The 8,224-nt window shown below is 40.5% G+C and overlaps 2 long non-coding RNA genes across 2 annotated transcripts; both read left to right on the forward strand.

Annotated features, from left to right (window-relative positions):
- LOC147819620 (uncharacterized) lies at positions 1–591 on the forward strand. Its single transcript, XR_015436758.1, has 2 exons — positions 1–98; positions 184–591. It is a non-coding gene; the product is annotated as an uncharacterized LOC147819620 (long non-coding RNA).
- Positions 592–2,380: 1,789 nt separating this feature from the next.
- On the forward strand, positions 2,381–5,696 carry LOC111649701 (uncharacterized). The gene is made up of 3 exons (XR_002760326.2): positions 2,381–2,571; positions 5,353–5,400; positions 5,660–5,696. It is a non-coding gene; the product is annotated as an uncharacterized LOC111649701 (long non-coding RNA).
- Positions 5,697–8,224: the final 2,528 nt, after the last annotated feature.

The raw sequence follows: 8,224 nt of genomic DNA on the forward strand, positions 1-8,224 counted from the left end.
GGCTCTGCCATGGATCAGTGTGAGGACAGAGAGGAGGGAGCCCCTCCCTCTAAAACCTCTCTGTGTGGGGAACGTGAGAGAAAGACCAGAGCTCAGAGGTGAGATGAGGATCTCTAACTGTCCATGACTCACATCACTGCTCCATCATTATTCACTCAGAGCTCTGTGTGTGTTGTGTTGAAGCCCAGAGCAGCAGAGACCAGACGCTACTGGACCTGGACCCAGCTGTGTGTCCATCAAGACTGTTGACTATGAGTCAACCTATTACGTTCAAAGCAGGACAGTCAGAGATAAGAATTTAAACTGGAAGTTATTTATCTCACAGTTATAAAGACATGGGTTAGATACCAATAGAACAGTAATAAACCAATCACATAATAAGTAAAACAGAACCACTGCTCTGTGCAATAACATTGGTTTTATTCACAGAATAGAAGAATGATGAGGCTTAATAACAAAACAAGGCCCTTAAAATAAAACTAATTAACTCAAAATGTCCTTTTGTTCAGAGCTGTGATTGTTTCACACATCAGAAATCAATAACACAAAATGATTTTATTTCTGCTTGGGTAATTAAACTCTTGAGATCAATGTTTAAGCTTGTTTGTCCTTATTTAGTTCCTCTTCAGTTGTATAGATGTGTCCTTCCTTGAGGGAAATTTCAGTTCGTTCAAGTCAAAAGTTGTTATTTTTTTCAGTTAGTCGACCATGAGTCTTTTTCTTTTCAGTTCAGTTAGGGCTCCGTATGTTTCTATTGTGTTAGATCTTATCTGGAATCAGAGTGGAGAAGCTGGTGCATCCAAACTCAGTCAGGTGACCTCTCGCTCGCTGCAACTCCTGCAGTCGTCCTCGTTCAGAAATCTACCGCAATAACTGCATACTGCAACTGGATACCATACATTTAACATCAGTTAATGTCTAGTTCTTTTTTATGGTATGCAGACACACTGATCAGCCATAACATTATGACCACCTGCTTAATATTGTGTAGGTCCCCTATTACTACCAAAACAGCTCTGACCCATCAAGGCCTGGACTCCACGGACCTCTCAAGGTGTGCTGTGGTATCTGGCACCAAGACATTAGCAGCAGATCCTTTAAGTCCTGTAAGTTGTGAGGTGGAGCCTCCATGGGTCAGACTTGTTTGTCCAGCACATCTCACAGATGTTTGATTGGATTGAGATCTGGGTCATTTGGAGCCATGTCAACGTCTTGAACTCGTTCCTCAAACCATTCCTGAACCTTTGTTGCAGTTTGGCAGGAGCATTATCCTGCTGAAAGACACCACTGCCTTTAGAGAATACTGTTTCCATAAGGAAGTGGACCTGGTCTGCAACAGTGTTCTGGTAGGTGATCCATGTCGAAGCAACCTCCTAATGAAGGGCAGGACCCAAGGTTTCCAAGCACAACATTGCTCAAAGCATCACATTGCCTTCGCCGGCTTGCCTTCTTCCTACAGTGCATCCTGGTGCCATCTCTTCCCCAGGTGAGAGACGCACACACACCTGGCCATCCACATGATGGAGAAGAAGACGTGATTCATCAGACAAGGCCACCTTCTTCCATTGGTCAGTGGTCCAGTTCTAATTCTCATGTGCCCATTGTAGGTGCATTAGGTGGTGGAGAGGGGTCAAGGGGCATTCTGACCAGACTGCGACTACATAGCCCCATACGCAGCAAGCCGCGATGCACTGTGTTGTGACACCTTTGTATCACAACCAGCATGAACTTTTTCAGCAGTTTGTGCTACAGTAGCTACAGTAACCCTGTCACCGGTTCACCGGTAGTCCACTAGAACACTTTTGCTTCGTACTAACCACTGCAGACCGGGATCACCCAACAAGACCTGCAGTTCTGGAGGTGCTCTGACCCAATCGTCTAGACATCACAACCTGGCCCTTGTCAAAGTCTCTGAGATCCTTACGCTTTCCCACTTTGCTACTTCCAACAGATCAACTCTGAGGACTAAATATTCACTTGCTGCCTAATATATCCCACCCACTGACAGGTGCCATATTAATGAGATAATCAATGTTCCTCACGTCACCTGTCAATGGTCATAATGTTATGGTATATATTATACACAGTTTTTACACTCACTGTCCCTGTAAACTCATTGTCATCATGCTCAACACACATTATCATCATCATATACCCTGGACCAATTCACAACACAGAGGATAAAAGGATGATGTATTTGTCCCTTCCTTCACATATACAGAGATATAACAGACTGAATTAATAAAGGCGAAGTTTACACTTTTTATTTCCTTGTTGAGAAAATCAAACTGCATCATCAGAGCTTCATGATCCATCAGATTAGGACTTTTATTGTCTGTTAATGATTGACTTCAGTTCATTCCAAAGGTCAGAGCTGCTCTGTGATCAGGTTTCCCTGAAGAAATCTTCAGTTGAAGATGAAGAGCTGAGACTGTGGATCAACAGACCTTTGAAAACCTCCTGCTGTCAGTTACATGTTTGTTCTGTCTCTGGTCGGTTTCCTGGTTGAAGCTGTAGTTTAATTTCACCTTCACTCATCAGCTTCATGCAGATTATTTTCACCATCAAAAGGTAACGTAACCAACAGCTTTCATCATGTTTGTATCAGCAGGTGTTAAACTGATCTGAGAGCAGTAGAGATGGTGGTGGAAGTGATTTGTTGATTTGGTTAAAATGGATGAAACAACAGAAGAACCTACCTGTTGCTAAATTACGCTTAAGTTACCAGAAAAATAGAAACACCTGTGTGATGTAATGTAATACAACAGTTCAAATGTTTGATTCTGTGGTTCATATGAAGTCACTACTCAGTGCTGGTGTAATCACTGTCATCACTTCTGTATCTTATGTGTTATTTATTTTATAGTATTATAGTATGGAGATGCTGGTTGCTGTTGGTAAAGCACCAGGGGAAGATTGATTTATAAATATTTCCAGGAAACACTGTCACTCTTTTTAAATTAACTGTATAATGATATCTTTGAAATCAATCAATGCCTCGCAGCATGTGTCAGCTGTGATTTCTGTTAACAAAACCAGACAAAGACCACTCACAGATGAACAATTTCCATCCTCTTAGTCTGTTTAACAATGCGCTTTGAAAAGGTTGTACCTTTGTTAATTCACATTGACCAAGTGGGTTTCATTACTGGCCGCCTGGCCTCCAATAATATGAGGAGACTCTTTCATGTCCTGTCTTGAGCTTCATCACTTCAGCATCCAGCTGTAGCAATATCACTAGAAGCAGAAAAAGCATTTGGCAGGATAGAACGGCCTTATTTATTTCATACACTCACAATATTTGGTTTTAAACCACCTTGTTTCCACTGGATTAAGGCTCTTTATCATAAACCACTCACACATGTTAAAACCAATGGTATGATATCGTCTCTTCAGGTCTAGTCCAGCTTCCTCACTTACTTTTATACTTGCACTTGAATCTTCAGCCTCTGCCATGAGAGCCAATCAAAAGATTTCTGGTATTAACCTTTTTAGGTACGATTTTAAAGCCAGTCTCGATGCTGATGATTTTTTATTAACACTATCTCATCCAGGTGACTCAGTCCCACACCTTCTAAAACTGACAGAGAACTTTAGCCAGATATCTGGTTATAAGGTAAACTGAAGTAAGAGCGAGGCCACTCCACTCAACCATCTCTCATTCCCAGCAGACTTAGCTTCTACTCCCATTGTGTGGGAAGACACAGGGTGAAATATCACAATCACAATGAAATCTCAGGTTGTAAAGATTTATGAGCTTAATGACCTCAGCTATTAAAAACTATAAAGCAAGTTTTTATCAGGTGGATGATAATGCCTTTATCATTATGTATATATTATTTATTATCAGGGGTATACTCAGGATATTGTGAAGAAGGTAGCTGGATAAAGTAATAGTATATTTCTCTATCCTCTCTCTGGTGTTACCCTAAATATAACAAACATATTGATGATCCATTGATCCTCTGTTCATGCGAGTTAGCTGAAGAGCTTCACAGACGTTTTAGTATTTCTGGTGTGTCCCTCCCCTCCTGCCCAGTTTGGATGAACCCCTTATTTACTGCTAGAGAGAAACCTGTTGTCACAAAGTCTGGCAGCAAACTAATATTATTACACTGAGCCAATTAATAGTTAATGGAAGTATTGTAGACTTCAATTAACTGAAAAGGCAATACAATTTAAATGACACATATGTTATATACAGTTTAAACTCATATTAAAGAATGACATGAATATGTGACTTCTACTAAATCATAAAGGGTTGGTGGATAATAACTTAAAGGAAGCAATTAATGGATGAAGAATATCTCCAAATTGTATAAATTATTATCCCACTTCCCAAATTACTTATCAAATTGTGTGACATACAAAGTTATCCAGTTAAAATTTTTTTTTAGATCATATATAACTCTAAATAAATGAAATCAATCCAGGTGTTGTGGATGTATGTTGACTTGGCTGTGGTGGCACAGTTACACTAATGCATCAACTGTGGCACTGCCCAGCAGTAAAACCATTCTGGGTTTATGTTATAAAATTCTATTTTTATAAAAATATCCCAGTATTCTCACAGTGTTTTTACCGGGCAATAAAATGGTGGGAATCAGTTCTCCAGTGATACAGCTAATTGGACTAACATGTCTCTGTGTAGAGGATGATACTTTACAGTTTAAGGAAAACCTGGAACAAGCAGCCGTGACCTTATAAACGTTGGACAATGAACTTGAAGGTTGTTGGACTTGAGTTAGATCACTGCTGAAAACACCACGTCTCATTTAGTCACATCCTAGAGGGTTTGTTCTTTCAGTTGTTCTCACTCAGTTTTGAAATCAGTGAGATATAACGAGACAGAAATTATGTTTATGTTGAAATGATGTGGATTTCTGTTGTTAGAAAATCAGTTGGTAATGAGTTAAAATGTTAGCAGTACCTGGGTTTGCTCTTCACACTCTGCCCTGGGTTGTTTTAGGGATGATGGTGCTGGACTCTGGACCTCAGGCCAGTACCCTTGTCCTTGATACCTTTAAGGCTCTTTTTATTACAGCCATCGACTAGTAGTAACTTTAGTAATAAGATCCTTTATTGTCGTACACTGGTTAAAGGGTAAAAGTCAAAGTAAGATAAAAATGAAATATAATATGACCACTGCTCCAATAAAAGAAGATCAGGTACATGCAACATGTCCAGGTTGTGATTGGAGCTGAACTTTCTGGTTGTAGGTTACACAGGTTTAATATCATGATAATGTTTCTAGACTTTGACTGTGAAGTGATGAGAGGTTGATGATGATGATGATGATGGACTGATGAAGGAGGATCAGCAGCAGCTTCTTGCTTTGTGTTTCTTCTACAGGTGAAGTTAGAACGGCTCTGTGACTGGATGTAGATCTGAAGTCATCTGGTAAGTGTTTTCTTTGTTCTACCACACAGCTGATTCATGTCCTCAGTCCACAGAGGTGAACTCTCATTTGTTCCATGTTTGTTCTCTGGTGGACAAAAATACTGTTGTACATAAAGGAATATCTTGTCATCATTCACAGTTTAATCTTCAAACGATTTAAACTTTACTTCCTTTAGCACCATCCGGTGGTTGAATTCAGAATGACACTGTGGTAGACAGGTGTGTTTGCTGTACTGACTGACTGCATCTCTCCCGGCAGGTGGGGGCTCTGCTATGGATCAGTGTGGGGACAGAGAGGAGGGAGGGTAATCTAATTATTCATGTATTATTGAAGTGTAATTGTGACACACCAGGGTCTGTAGTAATAAAGTTCAATAGTCTTTACTGGACAGAAGTTCAAATGTGGTCTGACTTTTACGTCTGTGATTAAAAGCATGAGATGAACATCAGGTAGATGTTACAGTACAGTGTGTCAGTGTTGAGGCTTCATCAGTAACTCTGAGGCAGGTTTTAGATTTTAGTCCTTGGGTCACTTCAGTGCAGTCGAGGTGATTCTGAGACATTTGATTCAGACGAGCTCAGATCACTGCATCAGAAACTCCATCTTTTAGAAAAGGCCTTCAAGTATGGTTTACTTTAAAGATACCTTCTGTGTTCCTGGATCAATCAAGTCGTACTTAATCCTGCTAATCGATTGTTTACTGGAACAAATGAACCTGTTTCAACTGCTGAGGAAGCTCTAAACTGCTCTGCTTCAACAATGTTCACTGGTTATAATCCAGGAGAGTAACTGTGCAGTTCTTTATTACAATACAGATGTTTTTATCACACTTTTTGGATCTTTGCAGGAAAAAGATGACACTTCCTGAGGTCCTCTTGAGGACTTTGGAGGATTTGGGAGCTGAAGACTTTCACAAATTCAAGTGGTTCCTGCAGCAGAAAGGGGTCCTAGAAGACCTCCCATCGATCCCAAAAAGTCGACTGGAGAGTGCAGACAGGATGGCCACAGTGGATCTAATGGTCCAGACCTACTGTATAAACACTGTTAAAGTCACTAAAATGGTTCTGGTGAAGATCAATCAGAATGATCTAGTGGAAAATTTCTCACACACCGTCTCAGAACCCACAGGTAAGTCATGGAAAGATTTAAAATGGGATGTTACAGAGATGTCCAGGAGTGATCAGTCAAAGCAAGGTGGACTTGTTTAAAGTGTTGAGGACGGTTTTCCTTTCAGCCTAAACACTTCTGTAGTTGAGACAGGTAGGTGGGGAGTCACAGGTGTCGTTTGCACCTTGAGTGTTTTAAAGATCACATGTGGGTCATTAGTCCACCTGACTGTCCTGTGAGAGTAGCTACAGTCTCATGAGTTAAGTTTAGGGTTGTTTACAATTAACCACTTAACCATTAACTTCAATCAAAAAAACAATCATTTTGACTGATAAATAATATCAATGAAACAGATGAAATATGGGACAACAGAACCATCTGAGCAGGTATTCTCTGCCACGGGTCTCACAGTCAACAGACTAACCTCACAGCCTGTCGACATGTTGGTATTTCTGAATAAAAATCAGTAGACAAGCTTTCTGCTATGCTGAGAACTGAGGTAGGCTTGGCCTGTTGAATTTTGAGGATTAATACCAGACCAACACTGTCACACTTTTTCTGTGTTCCAGTATAAATGGGACTTTGCTACTTCTCCAACAATGAAGTTAAAAGGGTCATCGCCTTATATACTTATTAATTGAGGGTGGAGGATCGGTCCGGCCCACTTTAACCCGTGTATTTGTACACAATCAATGGTCGATTAACGACCATCAGCTAATGGTCAGAAAAATATTTGAGATGTACCTTACATCTTCAGTTAGCTCCAACGGCAGTGCTTGTTGGATGATTGAACAGTGTCTTAAATCCCATCAGGGCTCTGACCATTTTTGTTGAATTACTCTGAAAGGGACAATATATATATAATATCATTGAGCTCCTGGTATTAACCTTGGCCAAAAAGGCATTAGGATGGTAACAGGTCATTAGCTAACTTACCTTTGCCAGGGTGACTGATGTGTGGACAGCTTGTAGATTTGCACACCTTTCACCCAGCACATCGAAAAGTGTTGATGGGTTTCCATATACTCACACATAGTGAAAGTTGTTTACTGAGACCAAACAAGATGTCACACAGATGTTAATGCTAGCACGCTAGCTGAAGGGAGGTCTCCTCATTCCTTCTGCAGTTTCCAAACAACTCATAGTTTAACACTAATCATCAATGAGACAAATGTTATTTGAGTGTGTCTAAAAGAGAGCTGTTTCTTTGAACCCTGAGCATCACTCATAAACTATCAAAGCATGGCCATCACGCATCAGAAGACAGATATTTAAATTTTGAAAACCTTCTGAACAAATAGATACCACACTCAGAACATGTTTTCATGATTCATGTTTGCTATAGTAACTTCTAATTCATGTCATATGTCTGTTCTTCATTCAGAGATTCTCACTGACTGCCAAAGTGAACTCAAATCTACCCTGAAGAAGAAGTTCCAGTGTGTGTTTGAGGGGATCGCTAAAGCAGGAAACTCAACCCTTCTGAACCAGATCTACACAGAGCTCTACATCACAGAGGGAGGGACTGGAGAGGTCAATGATCAACATGAGGTCAGACAGATTGAAACAGCATCCAGGAAACCAGACAGACCAGAAACAACCATCAGACAAGAAGACATCTTTAAAGCCTCACCTGGAAGAGACGGACCAATCAGAACAGTGATGACAAAGGGAGTGGCTGGCATTGGGAAAACAGGCTTAACACAGAAGTTCACT

The sequence above is a fragment of the Seriola lalandi genome, unplaced genomic scaffold (genome assembly GCF_002814215.2).
Source record: "Seriola lalandi dorsalis isolate HSWRI2012SDOR001 ecotype SW California unplaced genomic scaffold, Sedor1 jcf7180002051740, whole genome shotgun sequence".
In the NCBI taxonomy this organism is placed as follows: Eukaryota; Metazoa; Chordata; class Actinopteri; order Carangiformes; family Carangidae; genus Seriola; species Seriola lalandi.